Consider the following 16,030-nt stretch of genomic DNA (forward strand, 5'->3'; position numbering starts at 1 on the left):
TGTCTGAAAATGTTTTCATTTCTCCCTCATTTTTGAAGGACAATTTTGCTGGATATAGAATTCTTGGTTGGCAGTTTTTCTCTTTTAATAATTTAAATATGTTATCCCACTGTCTTCTCGCCTCCATGGTTTCTGCTGAGAGATCTGCGCATAGTCTTATTGGGCTTCCCTTGTATGTGATGGATTGCTTTTCTCTTGCTGCTTTCAAGATCCTCTCTTTCTCTTTGACCTTGGACATTCTGATTATTAAATGTCTTGGAGTATGTCTATTTGGATCTGTTCTCTTTGGGGTACGCTGCACTTCTTGGATCTGTAATTTTAAGTCTTTCATAAGAGTTGGGAAATTTTCAGTGATAATTTCCTCCATTAGTTTTTCTCCTCCTTTTCCATTCTCTTCTCCTTCTGGGACACCCACAACATGTATATTCATGCGCTTCATATTGTCTTTCAATTCCCTGAGTCCCTGCTCATATTTTTCCATTTTATTTCCTATAGTTTCTGTTTCTTGTTGGATTTCAGATGTTCTGTCCTCTGGTTCATTAATCCTATGTTCTGCCTCTCGAAATCTACCATTGTAGGTTTCCATTGTTTTTTTCATCTCTTCTACTGTGTCTTTCATTCCCATAAGTTCTGTGATTTGTTTTTTCAGACTTTCAGTTTCTTCTTTTTGTTCCTTCCTTGCCTTTTTTATATCCTCCCTCAATTCACTGATTTGGTTTTTGATGAGGTTTTCCATGTCTGTTCGTATATTCTGAATTAGTTGTTTCAGCTCCTGTATGTCATTTGAATTGTTGGTTTGTTTCTTTGACTGGGTCATATCTTCAATTTCCTTAGTGTGATTTGTTATTTTTTGCTGGTGTCTAGGCAGTTAATTACCTTAATTAGTTTATTCTGGAGATTGCTTTCTTTTATCTAGGGTTTTCTTGTTGGATGAATTTGTTGTCTATCTGTTCTTTGACATTCTGTTCAGCTTTATCTGAACCTTTAGCTTAAGTTTTGTTTAACAGAGGAGAATTTTTCAGTTCTTGTTTTCTTGTTTCTTGCCCTGCTTGTGTGGTACCTTTCCCCCACACACACTTAGGAGGGTCTGCTTAGATATTATAGACCCCAGCCAGATTTTCCCAGACCAAACTGGCCTCCTATTAGGAGGAAAGAGTCACCTGTGTCGGTTTTCCCTGAGCGTGAGACCCAGCAGGTTGAAAGACTTTCCTGTGAAGTCTCTGGACTGTTTTTCTTATCCTGCCCAGTATGTGGCGCTTGTCTGACTGCAGGTCCCACCAGCATTAAGATGATGCGGTACCTTTAACTTTGGCTGGGGGTTTGTTGGAGACAGAGGAGAGGTGGTAGGCTGGTTTTAATGGCTTCAAATTACCAAGTCCTGGTGTCTGAATTCCTTGATGGAGGGATTCCACCTGGGTGGGCCTTCACCCCTCCCCTGGGGAAGGCACAGGCTCCAGATAAGCCCCCAAAAGACCTCACTTCTGCCTATGCCTGGGGTAGTTGCAGCCTGAAAAGTCCTGCCGCTGTATCCAGAGGCAGTCAAGCCTTTGTAGATATACAGCCACAAAAACCTGTTTCCTTCTTTTTTTTTCCCCCTTTTTCTGTCAGTCCTGCACCCTTGGTGCCGGGGCAAAAATGAGCAACCTCCACTTTGATTGGGTTCACCTAAGCTGGGGGCCTATTTTTAGTAGTCAGAATTTGTTAATTAGTTCCACAATTGGCGTTTGATTGTGCCCAGTCACTGCTGCTGGTAAAGTCCTTTCCTTTCCCCTCTGGGAAGCGGCCTGTGGGGGAGGGGCGCTGGCCGCCGCAGCTTTGGGAACTCACGGTTTTGGGGGGTGCTCCCAGCCAGTCCAGCTGGTCCAGACTGGGGTACGCTGTGTGTCTGGTCACTGACGTGGCCCCAGGAGCTGTTCTGTACTGTTTCTGGTTATTTAGCAATTGTTCTGGAGGACGAACTAAAACGCGCACGTTGTTAAGCTGCCATCTTGACCCGGAACCAAGTACATGGAATCTTGAATAGGTTGTGAGACTTTTTTAGTTTTCCACGTTAGTATGATGCCATGTATCGCAGAGTAATTTGGGCAGTGAATGAAGAAGTGTTTGCAAGGTCCCCGTGGGGCATGGGGGAGAAAGGAGGAAATATTCACCTTCCCTATTTGGAGAATTTCTGATATCATTGCAAGCAGACAACCAAATCAATTGGCTGAGCCCTCGAACTTGGGGTTCGCCCCTATAAAACTTATTCCTGCAAAGAATAGGCTAGGCCTGCTTGTAATGGGGCCTGCGAGTCACCCCCAGAGAACCTCTTTTGTTGCTCAGATGTGGCCTATCTCTCTAAGCCAATGCAGCAAGAACTCACTGCCCACCCCACCTATGTGGGACATGACTCCTGGGTTGTAAATCTCCCTGGCAATGTGGGACAGAAGTCGTAGGATGAACCGAGGTCTGGCATCAAGGTATTGAGAAAACCTTCTTGACCAAAAGGGGTAAGAGAGAAATGAGAAAAAATTAAGTTTCAGCAGCCGACAGATTTCAAACAGAGTTGGGACGTTATCCTGGAGGTTATTCTATTGCATTATAGATATGCCTTTTTAATTTATGGTGTAATAGAGAGGGTAGAGGGAAGTAAGTGAAACTGTAGAGCTGTGTTCCCGTAGCCTTGATTCTGGAAGATGACTGTATAATGATGTAGCTTTTACAGTGTGACTCTGTGATTGTGAAAACCTTGTGTCCTATGCTCCTTTTATCTAGGGTATGGAAAGATGAGTAAAAAATGTGGATAAAAACAAACAAATAATAGGGGGGACAAAGGTTAAAATAAATTGGATAGAAATAGTAGTGGTCAATGAGAGGGAGGGGTAAGTGGTATGGGATGTATACGTTTTTTATTTCTTTTTCTGGAGTGATGCAAATGTTCAAAAAAATGTTCATGGTGATGAATACACAACTATGTGATGATATTGTGAGCCACTGAGTGCAACCATGACAAGAATATTTGTATGTTTGTTATATAATGAAATATATTTAAAATAAATAAATTAAATTAAATTTAAAAAGACATGGCTTTTTTGGTATACAGAAACCAGCACACACATTAAATAAAAAAATTTTAAAGATAATATTCTACGGTAAAGTGGAATTTATCCCAGGAATTCAAGGCTGACTCAACATTTGTAAATCAATCATGCAATTTATTATGATTAGAAAAAAAAAACCATGTTATCATTTCCATAGATGTAGGAAATTTGGAAATTTCCATATTTGGAAATGCAACATCCATTCTTGACCCAATATTTTATAAAAAAAAAGGTTACTTTCTCAACTTGATAAAGGACATCTACAAAATACCTACAGCTCATATCAGTTTTAATGGTAAAAGACGGAATACTCTCCCTGAAAGCTTTGGAATGAGACAAAGTTATCTACTCACCACTCCTATTCAACATTATATTGGGGCTCCTCACCAGTCCAAAAAGGCCAAAAAAAAAAAAAAAAAGGGATGAAAGCATACAGATCGGAAAGGAAGAAATAAAGTCATAGATACATATAGGTGACATGAATGTCTGCACAGAAAATCTTGAGAATCTACAAAAAGCTACCAAAGCTAATAAGTGAGTTTATCAAGGTCTCAAGGTATGGGGAAAATATACAAAAATCACTTATATTTCTATATATACTAGCAATGAAAAATTTGAAATTAAAAAATTTTAAAAAGCAGCATTTATAATAGCATCAAAAAATGTGAAATAGTATGTATCAGTCTAACAAAATATGGGAAAGCCTCTACAATAAAACTATAAAACACTGATGAAAGAAATCAAAGATGACTTTTAAATGGAGATACACTCTGTTCATTGATTCAAACACATATGTCAGTTCCCCTTAAATCAATCTCTAGATTTACTGCTATCACATTCAAAATAGCAATTTTTGGGGAAATTGACTCCAAAATTTATGTGGAAAGTCAAAGAAGCTAAAGAAGTCAAAAAATTTTGTAGAAAATAAGAAAGAGAGAAGACTCATACTATCTGATTTCAAGAGTTACTATAAAGGTACAATAATTAAGACTGTGCTATTGGTGAAAGGATAGAACAGAATAGAAAAACCAGAAACAGACCCATGTTACATGGTTGATTGATTCTTGAAAATGGTGTGTATTAGTCAAGATTCTCTAGAGAAACAGAACCAACAGGAGATATCTGTAAATTTGAGATTTATAAAGGTGTCTCATGCAACCGTGGGAATGGAAGAGTCCAAAATCCATAGGGCAGGCCGTGAAGATGGCAGCTCCGATCAAGGGTCCTGATGAAGCGTCTCAACGAATTCCACAGAAGAGGCTTGCTGGCTGATGAAAGTGAAAAGTCTGTCTTCTTCCTTAATAGTCTTCAACTGATTAGATTATCTTGGTTGCCAGAGACATGCCCTTAGTTGAGTGCAGATTAAATCAGCCACAGCTGCAAACAAATGACTGATGATTTAATAAACCAGCCTTCTGGTTTATCAACCAGCCATGAAATATCCTTGCAACAATGGTCAGGCTAGTGCTTGCCCGAGCAGAGAACTGGGCACATCAATTGACCAAGGTGACACAAGAATCTACCAATTACATGGTGCAAAGGTAATTCACCTGAGAAAGAACAGTCTTTTCTATAAATATTACTAAAGTAATTGGTTATCCATAAGAAAAAAAGAGAAAACTTAATCTGCAACAAAAACTAACAGTACGGATCACAGACCTGTGTAAAAGCTAAAACTATAAAATTTCTAGAAGGAAACTTCAGAAAAATATTTGTCCTTTGGTTAGGCAAAGGTTTTTTTTTTTTTTTTGATACTACACTAAAAGCATGATCCATACAAGAAAAAAGATTGATAAATGGGACTTCATAAGAACAAAAAATTTTCTGCTCTTCAAAAGACACCATTAAGGTAATGGAAAGACAAATCACAGATTTGGAGAAAGTATCTGTAGATAATATATAAGATAAAAGACATATTCAGAGTAGATAAAAGAACTCTCAAAACTTGATAATAAGAAACAAACAGTACAACTGAAAATTGGGCAAAACAGTTAAACAGAAATTTCACCAAAGAGGGTATATGGATAGCAAATAAGCACATGAATACATGCTCAACATCATTAGGCATTAGGGAAAATCCAAAAAAAATCACAGTAAGATGACTCTACATACTTACTAGAATGTCTAAAATTAAAAAGTGTTGGCAAGGACATAAATTGGCAATGTAAAATGATACGACAACTTTGGAAAAGTTTAACAATTTCTTAAAAAGTTAAAGATAAATTGAAGTGTACTTTGAAAATCATTGCTTTTTCTTTCTTTTGTTTGTATATGCCATATTTAACAATAAAAATGTAAAAAACAAAAAAAACAAAAAAAAATTCCAACCAATCCTAAGGCAATATATAAGATTCTAGAAAGGTTCCATGCACTAGGGTAACTTTCCAGAAACTTACAACTTCCAGATGGGTCTCTGGACCAGATAAGTCCTGAAACCTAGAGGGGGCTGCCTCTCCAGAACATCAGCTAGTTCCACCTCCCTATCCCATGTATTAACAGCCCCTTCCAACATGAAAATGTTAGAATGGGCATAGCCCAAATAACCCTAAAGAGAGGGAGAAAGATCCAAGGCATTGTTGGAATTATACAGAGAAGGTAGGGTTTAACAAATGAGTATGATTGCTGAATCACTATATTGATATTTCTTTTAGTGTCTAGGATCCCAGAGCAGCTAGAAGTAAAAACCTAAAATTGCAGAATTGTAACCATTACCAAACTCTGAAATCTGTTCTATGACTAATTGTTGTGATGTACTTTGAAATTCATTGCTTTTTTTTTGTATATATATTATTTTTCACAAAAAAGTTGACTGTGATAAAAATTCCTTCTAGCCTCCAATGTTCTGGAGCAGCTAGAAGGAAAAATCTGAGATGATGGAATGGTTGCCCTTGACAAACTTTGGAATCAGTCCTGTAACTACTTGTTGAAGAGTGCTATGAAAATTATTGCTTTCTTCTTTCTTTGCTTCATACATATATTATACAATAAAAAAGTAAAAAAAAAAAAAAAGTTAAAGACAGACCTACTATATGACCTGCTATAGCTTTCCTCTGCTATGAATTTATCCAAGAGAAAGGAAAGCATATGCCTATACAAGATTTGTCCATAAATGTTCATAGAAGCGTTTTCTAATTATTTAAAAGTAGAAACAACTCAAGTGTCTATCAATAGGGGAGTAAATAAACAAATTGTGGTACATCCATACAATGGAATACTAGCCAACAGTAACAAGAAATGAATTATTGATACAAGCCACAGCATGGATAAATCTCAAAATAATTATGATGTATGTGAAAGAAGCCAGAAAAAAAGGAGTATATAGTGTATGATTCCATTGATATAAAATCCTAGAAAATACAGACTAAATCTATAGTGGTAAAAAGTACATCATTTTTTTCCTGGTGATATTGGGAAGAGTGGCAAGAAGTCATGACAAAGGGGCATAAGAAACTTGTTGGAGTGTGTTCTAGTTGTGCTAGCTGCCAGAATGCAATATAACAGAAATGGAATGGCTTTTAAAAAGGGGAATTGAATAAATTGTAAGTTAAGGTTTTAGGTTGCGGAAATGTCCCAGTTAAAGCAAACTTAAAGAAATGTCCAATCTAAGGTATCCAGGGAAAGACATCTTGATTCAAGAAGGCCGATGAAGTTCAGGGTTTCTCTCTTAAGTGGAAAGGTACATGGCAGACATGGTCAGAGTCTCTATCATCTGGCAAGGCACATGGCGAACACAGCATCACCTGCTAGCTTTCTCTCCTTTCTGTTTCATGAAGCTCCCCAGAGGTGTTTTCCTTATTTATCTCCAAAGGTCACTGGCTTGTGGACTCTTAGCTTCTTGTGGCTATGTCGTTCTTCTTTGCTCTCTCTGAATGTCTTTTTTATAGGATTCCAGTAAAGTAATCAAGACCCACTTACAATGGGTAGAGACACGTCTCCACCTAATCCAGCTTAATAACCACTCTTGATTGAATCACATCTCCAGGGAGATGATCTAATTAATAGGGATTAGAAGAAACAGCTGCCTTTACAAAATGGGATTAGGATTAAAACATGGCTTTTCTAGGGTACATACATCCTTTCAAACCAGCACAGAGTGACTGATAACATTTATTTTCTTGATTGTAGTAATGCTTTCAAGGGTATATATATAAACACATTAAATTTATCACTTTGTACACTTTTAACATGTATAGTTCATTGATGTCAACTATACCTTAATAAAGTTTTTATTTAAAACAAAGTGACAATAGCAACTGCTGATGAGGATGTGGACCAACCAAAATTCCCAAACACCGATGGTAGAAATGTAAACTGCTACAGCTACTTTGGAAAACAGTTTGACAGTATTTTAGTTTGTTAAAGCTGCCAGAATGCAATATAATAGAAACAGAATGGCTTTTAAAAAGGGACTATTAAGTTGCAAGTATACAGTTCTAGAGCTGTGAAAATCCAAATTAAGGCATCCTGAGAAAGATACCTTGGTTCAAGAAAGGATAATGGGTCCTGAACACCTCTGTCAGCTGGGAAAGCACATGGCTGGCGTCTGCTGGAGTCTCTAGCTTCTGGACACCTCTCTCAGATGGGAAGGCACTTGGTGACATTTGCTAGCTTTCTCTCCTCATTTCATACAGCTTCCCTGGGGGAGTTTTCCTTCTGTATCTCCAAAGTTTTCTGGCTGTCTGGACTCTGTTGGCACTAACACTTTTTCCCAAATAGTTCCCTACTAAAGGACTCTAGTAAACAATTCCACCTTGAAAGGATGGTGTTCTAATTTGCTAGCTGCCGGAATGCAATATACCAGAAACAGAATGGCTTTTTAAAATGGGTATTTAATACATTGCTAGTTTACAGCTCTAAGGCCGAGAAAATGTCCCAATTAAAGCAATCTATAGAAATGTCTAATCTAAGGTATCCATGAAAAGATACCTTGGTTCAAGAAGGCCAAAGAAGTTCAGGGTCTCTCTCTCAAGTGAGAAGGCACATGGCAAACAGGGTCAGGATTTTTCTCTCTCATCTGGAAACATGGTGTCATCTGCTAGCTTTATCCCCTGGCTTCCTTTCATGAAGCTCCCTGGAAGGCATTTTCCTTCTCCATCTCTGAAGCGCTGGTTGATGGACTCTCTGCTTCTCGTGGCTATGTCATTTTTATCTGCTCTCTCTGAATCTCTCATTCTCCAAAATGTTTCCTCTTTTATAGCACTTCAGAAACTAATCAAGACCCACCCAAATGGGTGGAGACACATCGTCACCTAATCCAGCCTACAACCACTCTTGATTAAATCATATCTCCAGGAAGATGATTTGATCACAGCTTCAAACATACAGTATTAAATAGGGATTAGAAGAAACGGCTGCCTTTACAAAATGGGATTAGGATTAAAACATGGTTTTTCTAGGGTACATAAATCATTTCAAACCAGCACAGATGGAGATATATCTCCCTGGAAACTATCTAATCAAAAGTTACCATCCATAACTGGGTGGGTCACATCTCTACCAAAACAATAAAAAAAGATCCCACCCAGCAATACTGTATGAGGATTAAGGAACTTGGCTTTTCTGGAGTACAAGACAGTTTCAAACTGGCCCAGGCAGTTTCTCATAAAGTTAAAGTTAAGATTATCACATGACTCAGCAATCCCAATCCTGGCAATATGAAATAAAAACTCTTATTTACACAGGAATCAGTATGAGAATGTTTATAGTGGCTGTATTTGTATTTGCTAAAACCCTGAAACAACCCATATATCCTTCAACTGGTGACTGAATAAACAAACTTCTTGTATAGCCATATAATAGAATATTATTTAGCAATAAAAATACATAAGTATGGCTACATGGATGAATCTGAAATGCATTATTCTAAATGAAAAAAGTCAAACTCAAAAGCCAACACACTGTATGATTCCATTTATATGACAATCTCGTAGAAACAAAACTACAGAGACAATACCTAGATTAGCAAGGGACTGGGGTGGGGGGAAGGGTGATTAAAAAGAGGCCTGAAGGATTCTGGGGAAGTGATGGAACTTTCTTTATTTTTATCATATATATTTTTCAAAACTTGTAGAACTCTAAAGGATATACTCTAAAAAGGATGAATTTTATTATATATAAATTATCCCTTAAAAAAATAAACAAAAACAAATGGTATTGACCTGGAGATTTAACTTTTAGGAATCATGTATGTTTAAAGATGTTTATCATTTTATGGTTTCTAGCAGTGAAAAACTAAAAATAAAGCAAATGTTCAACAATACAGAAATAGTTAAATAAAGTAGGGTATAAGATAAATGCAAATTAAATGTATACCAAGATAATATTTCTCATCTACGTTTGGCAAAAACTCAAAAGTTTGACAATATACTTTATTATAGCCAATACTGTATGGAAATAGGTACTCTTATCCATTATTGGTAAGAATGCAAAATTTCACATCCCATATAAAGGGTAATGGGCAACATTTAACAAAAATCATATGCATTGTGGGATAAACATCGTGGGAGCTGGTTAAAGAGTGTCTACAAGGCTGTTGTCTTCATATCTGATACTGAAGCTTTGAGTTCACAGGGCAGGCAGCTGGAAAAAGCAGATGGATATAAAGTGGGAGAGAGCAAGGACAAGTTAATATCCATGAGAAGGACAGACTCAAACCCTGTCAGTTCTCACCGCCTCCAACCTTGATGAACTGGGTATATTTTGCAGGAGAAGGTGGTAGTCTTGTCACTGAACTCAACACATACTGAGCCCAGGAGTTGTGGAAGCTGAACAAGGAGCCAAGGGAAGGTAGAGCAGTTGCACGCCTAGATGCTGCCCCTGCTAAGTAGGAGGCAAATAAGCCACAGTGTATGAGTCACAAAAGCACCTGCCCTGACCTTCTGGGCATAAAACAACAAAATGGCTGCAGCTTCCTACCACCTATCAATTTTTACATGAAAAGGGGACCCTTACTGCAAACATAGAGGGATGGAAATTCTGGGAAACATAGCTCAGTTTAGCCACATTGACACACTTAGAAAGCCACCAAAAGCTGGTAAAAATACAAAATGATACAGGTACAAATTTATTTAATACTTCAGTATATATAAGAACAAAAGATTGGAAATAACCCAAATGCCCATCAATAGGGAACTGGTTAAAAAAAAAATAGGGAACTGGTTAAATAAACATCCACACTCTGCAGCTGTAAAATGGGGATGTTAAAGCAGAACTCATGGAGTGGGGTCCAGAGTATATTGCTAAGTGATTTAAAAAAAAAAGATGAGAAACAATGAGTATCATATACTACCTTTTATCTAAGAATGTATTTCTTGAAAAGCCCTAGAAATAATAACCAACTCAACAGTATGGGCACTTTTCACAAACAGAATGTGGTTTCTCATATAAGTTCCCACTGAAGGAACCAGGGGTTCTTAAAGAAATGTCTGAATCCAGAATGGGTGCAGAAAATGTCGAAGATAAGCCTGAAATACTTTACCAGACTACAAAGTAAGAAAGCTATCAAAGATGACTGAAAACATATTGCAAAGACACTGAAGGAAACTTGCAGTGTCTCCCACTGCCAAAGATGGGCCATTTTGAGCACCAAAAACTCACTATTGAAATAAATAGAAACAGCAGCTGTATTAGTTTGCGAAAGCTGCTGGAATGAAATATACCAGAAATGGAATGGCTTTTAAAAAGGGAGCTAATTAAGTTACAAGTTTACAGTTCTAAGGCCATAAAAATGTACAAACTAAGGCATCTAGAGAAAAGATACCTTGACTCAAGAAAGGCTGATGTCTGTCACGTGTGAACGCAGCTGGCTGGCATCTGCTGGTCCTGGTTCCCATTTTCGTTGCTTCCAGCTTCTGATTCCACTGGTTTCTTCTCTAAGCATCTGTGGGCCTTCACTTAGCTCCTCCCAGACATGACTCTAGATTCTGGCTTGCTTAGCTTCTCATGGGAAGGCACATGGTGACGTCTATTGGGCGCTGTCCCTCCAAACGTCCTTGTCCAGACGTCTGCTCTCTCTGTTGGTACTCCAAGCATCCTCAAGTGTCTGCATTTCTGTCAGCTCTGAAGTAATTGGTCTCTAAGGATCTGAACTTCCTTCAAAATGTTTCCCCTTTAAAGGACTCCAGTAAACTAAACACGATCCACCTTGAATGGGCAGAGTCACATCTCCATCTAATTAAAAGGCCACACCTACAACTGGATGTGTCACATTTCCATGGAACAATCCAATCAAAGTTTCCATCCTAAACAATAGGTTTGCCCCCACAAAACTGGATTAGGAAAGAAAACATAGCCTTTCTGGGGTACACAATAATTTCAAACCAGCACACTAGCTATATTAAAAATGTGTACATAAAGAAAAATTTTAAAAATTACCCACCTTTGGAAAACAAACAAAAAAACTAGCCCCCTTTGGAGACTATTAAGGTTCCACTTTGTTATTCTGAAAAAAGGTAAGGGGAAAGACAACGATTTTCCTGCCTACTGTTTTCAGGGTAACCAATTAGTTGACAACCTTCATAAAAGAATTTCAGATAATAAATGCAGAGGGAGTGACAGAATTAGAAATAATGGATTGAAGCAACAATCCACTAAAACTCTTAACTGAAAGATGAGTGGTGAATGGTGAGTTGATAAAGGAAGAATCAGGTCAACACCACCTGATTGAACTTAACATTACAAAACAGAGACACACCAGACAATACGTGTCTCCTAATGCAACAGGAAGTATTCTTGCCAATAAGTCTAGAAGCCTCTAGATCAGCACCGCCTAGTAGAACTTTCTGTGATGATGGAAATGTTTTGGTGTGCTATCCAATACCATAGTCATGATCCACATGTGGCTATTGAATACTTGGCTAGCGAGACTGAGGAATTGAATTTTTTTCCCCTTAAACTTATTTTGAAATAATTTAAACTTGCAAGAGTTTTACAAAATCCATATAGAGAACTCCAACACTCCACCCCCACTGATACCCAGACCTCCAATTTTAACATTTGCCACACCTGCTGTAGCAGTCTGTCTATCCAGCTACCAAATTTTCCAAACACGTGAGAGTAATTTGCATACACCATGCTCCTTGAACACATAAGACTTCCACGCGCATTTCCTAAGAACAAGGACATTCACATGTAACCACCTTAAGTACAGTTATCAAGTTCAAGAACTTTAACACTGATATAAAATTACAGTTTATATTCCAATTCCAACTTTTTTTTTTAATAGGTCCTCGTACTGTTTTTTTGGGACTTTTCTCCTCCACTATTAAATCCAGTCCTGGCTTATGTATTGCATTTAATCGTCATCATCTCTTTAGTTGCCCTTTATTTAAAATTATGGAAACAAACGTACATAAACTTTCCTATCCCAACAACTTCCAAGTATATCATTCAGTGGAATTAATCACATAAACAACGTTGTGCTACCCTCACCATCATCTATTACCAGAATTCTCTCATCACTCCAAACAGAAACCCTGCACCCATACGCAGTAACTCCCCACTCTTCCTCTCACAGGTACTCTACTTTCTATCTCTATTCATACTCCAGCTATTTCACATAAGTAGAATCTTAAAATATCTATTCCTCCGTGTCTGACTTACTCCACTAAACATGATGTTTTTAAGGTTCATACATGTAGTGTTATTTTATCAGAACTTCATTCCTTTCTAAGGCTGAGTAATATTCCATTGTTTATGTATACCCCATTTTGTTTATCCATCCATCTGGGAATGGACACATGGGTTGCTCCTACCTCCTGGCTATTCTGAATAACTCTGCTATAACCATTGGTGAACGTTTATCTGAGTTCTTGCTTTCAATTCTTTGGGGTATATAACTAGAAGTGGGATTGCTGGGTCATATAGTAGCTCTGTTTTTTTTGAGGAACTGCAAAACTGTTTCCTACACTGGCTGCACCATCTTACATTCTAACCAACCATGTACAAGGGTTTCTATTTTTCTGTCTCCTCGACAGCACTTATTATTTTCCATTTAAAAAATAATAATAGCCATTCTACGAGGAGAATGAGGACAGTGAGGAGGTAGGATGTGAATTATGTTAAATTTAAATAGCCACATGTAATTAGTGGCTACAGCATCAGACAGTGCAGCTCAAGATCTACCTACTAACTTTCAGAAAATTCAGGGATAACGGGACATGTTAAAGGAAACATCTCAGTATAATGTATAGATCTTGCTTGGATCCTTATTCAAACAAACTGGAAAAGACAATTGTGGACATTTAAACTAGGTAATTCATAATGTTAGGAATTAGTTAAAATTTTTATTTGAATCACAATGGTATTATGTTCAGATTTTAAAGATTGTTCTTATCTCTCAAAGAAAGGTACTGAGATATTTCTAGATGAACTGATAAATGTCTTGGACTTTCTTTAAAGAGGCCGATGGAGGTGGAAGGGGAAGGAGAAGGTATATGTGAAACAAGATTCTGTATGTTGAAGTTAGATGATGGGTAAATGGATTTTTACCATAGCATTATTTCTGTTTTTATGTATTTGAATATTTCCATCATAAATGTGTTAAAAATGAAGGAATAAATAAAACCTGGAATTTTAAAAATAGGACGTATGTTCATCCTATGGAATACTATGAAACTCATAAAAAAATAATACAGTTGGACTCTATTATATAATGGAAAGATAGCTAAGCCACACGAAGTGAAGGGACAAAGTTGCAGAACAATATACAAATACATGAAGTGTGAATCTATTCATGTCAACAATAAAAAGATGTATTTATATGTACATATGTTCATAAGTAATACCTGCCTTTCTACCGTAAGTTCTTTTTTAGCATATATTCTACACAAGTATTTTTAGATATCCATAATGATATATACATAAAGATTTTTACTAAGACATTATTTTTTAGAGCAAAATTATGGAGACAAACTCAATGCCCCTCAGTGGAGGAATGGACAGTTAAATTATAACACAGCCATATTATGAACTAATGTGGATAAATGTCCAAAATATATTTTTGACTATAGAAAGTTGAATAAGATGTGAATTACCCAGAATTTCAGAAAGAAACAAACAAAATGTAACTATATAGTCTGCCCCCTCCTTCTTTCTCTCCCTCTCTAAAACATATAAAGTTAGCTGGAAGGATACTCACACAATTAACAGTGGTTATTCTAAGATGGAAAGAGAGCCACTTGTAATTTTTCACTTTGTACAGGCCTATACCACTCTATTTTAAAAGACAATGAGCATTATTACATTTGTAAATCTGAAAAATGCAGTAAGTGGGTTTTCTAACTGCTTAACTCCATGAGATCATATCCAGACTAGATGCCTAAAACATTAGAAACAACAAATGTATTTATTTTCATGAGCCACAGCTCCTACCTGGTTCAGGCTCTGTACAAGTTTGCATTAAAATGATAATGACCCTGAAATCAGAAAGAAATTGCAAAGTAATTTCAACCTTTATTCGAGTGGATCAAAAAACAGTAACACCTCCTCCTTCACTCTCTTATAGCTCATCTTCACTTTTTCATTCTAAATGAACTCTCCTCAATCTGATCCTCCTGTTTCTCTACCTTTCCTAGTCCTTTACATACATATTCTTTCAAGTTTCAGTATTTTCTCTAGCAATTAGGCCATATTCTGCATCTCAAAAGATCCAAGAACAAAGACTCTTGTTAGGATTGGGGGTAAAGTGGGGAACAACTTGGCCCCTTCCACATATTGGTCTTATCTGATTTGTCTTTTTGCATAAGGATTCTCTAAATTTAGGATCTGGATTCTGTTCATTAATAATTGGTTTATTTATATTATAGCTGACCTTCCTAACTAGATTATATTTGTAGAAAAGGGAGTGGGGGCATCAATATCACTATTTTCAGTTCCCACAGTATTTCCTAAATTTATTGTTTGATCTGGTGAGGTAAAAATTAAACTAGGGGACCCTAACTTGTCAAGGTGTTGTGTAAGATGCTTATTTTCAAGCTCATTCTCAAAGATTCTAATTAAAGTTTACGCAGTCGTATAAGTCATACGCCTTCGCTCTAGAGGCATGCTGAAGATTAAGAACTGCATTATCTCAGGGTGGATCCTCAAAAGCTTTTTAAGAATGATGTAGCATTCATTGGGTTGCCCTGGAGCTAGAGAATCAATTAGTTCCCTGTCTCACTTTCTCCGTTTGGCAAGTTATTTCATACCTCTCGGCCCGTATTCTGGTGTGCATAATGGGGACAGTCACATATACTTCACAAGGCCTTGTATGGACATACTGTGCATACACAGTCCTTTAAAAAGCTTCTTTGAAAAAAATCAGGCACGTATGGTCCCTTGCCCTGCGCGGTGGAGAGGGATGACAGTCCCATTTGGCCCCAGAAGCGAAAGGACAACTATAAAGACGTAAGTGAGTTAAGTTCGGCTAGTAGCTAATTCTTTTCTTCCCAGCGCAATGCAACAGAAAAGTTGTAGTTCACTCTGTCTCTGGCAGCTTTAGCTTTTCTAACTTTGGGGAAACAATGAACTCCGAACTCAGGCCTTCAGGCAAGTAAAAAATCCTGGAGCGTGCCTGTTTGGAGACCTCCGGGGCACGAGGGGACGAAGAAAGGAAAACCGAGCGGCTCTCTGAACACTTACAAACAGGATCAACCTCCTACCTAAAAGAGCTCTGGGGGCTGCCGTCGCCATTTTGCAGGGTGGGCTGCGTAGGATCTGGGCGTGCGACCCGTGCGACTAGCGGAGCGGACGTGGACGGGTTGGAGGTGGAGGCGCCCGGCAAGGGAAACGCGTGCGCACAGAAGAGGGCGACGGAAGGGTGGGGCCAGGGTAAGAGTGCGCGTGCTCGGTGGAAGCCCGCGAAGTACCTGGAGGAGGTAGGGGTGAGGTAAAAAGAAGATGGGATAAAGAGCGCTTGCGCGGGAGGTCGACTGCAAAAGGAGGGGGCTCCCAAGCACGCGCGCGGAGGCGGG

The 16,030-nt window shown here is 38.0% G+C and overlaps 1 long non-coding RNA gene across 2 annotated transcripts in view; it reads right to left on the minus strand.

The window, feature by feature from the left end:
* The window catches only part of LOC143664106 (uncharacterized), a 42,809-nt gene extending 26,869 nt beyond the window's left edge, over positions 1-15,940 (minus strand). For both annotated transcript variants that reach the window (XR_013166319.1, XR_013166318.1), the window contains exon 1: positions 15,719-15,940. This is a non-coding gene — a long non-coding RNA (uncharacterized LOC143664106). The remainder of the gene's footprint in view (positions 1-15,718) is intronic.
* Between the last annotated feature and the right edge of the window lie 90 nt (positions 15,941-16,030).

This window comes from Tamandua tetradactyla, chromosome 20 (genome assembly GCF_023851605.1).
Source record: "Tamandua tetradactyla isolate mTamTet1 chromosome 20, mTamTet1.pri, whole genome shotgun sequence".
Taxonomy (NCBI): Eukaryota; Metazoa; Chordata; class Mammalia; order Pilosa; family Myrmecophagidae; genus Tamandua; species Tamandua tetradactyla.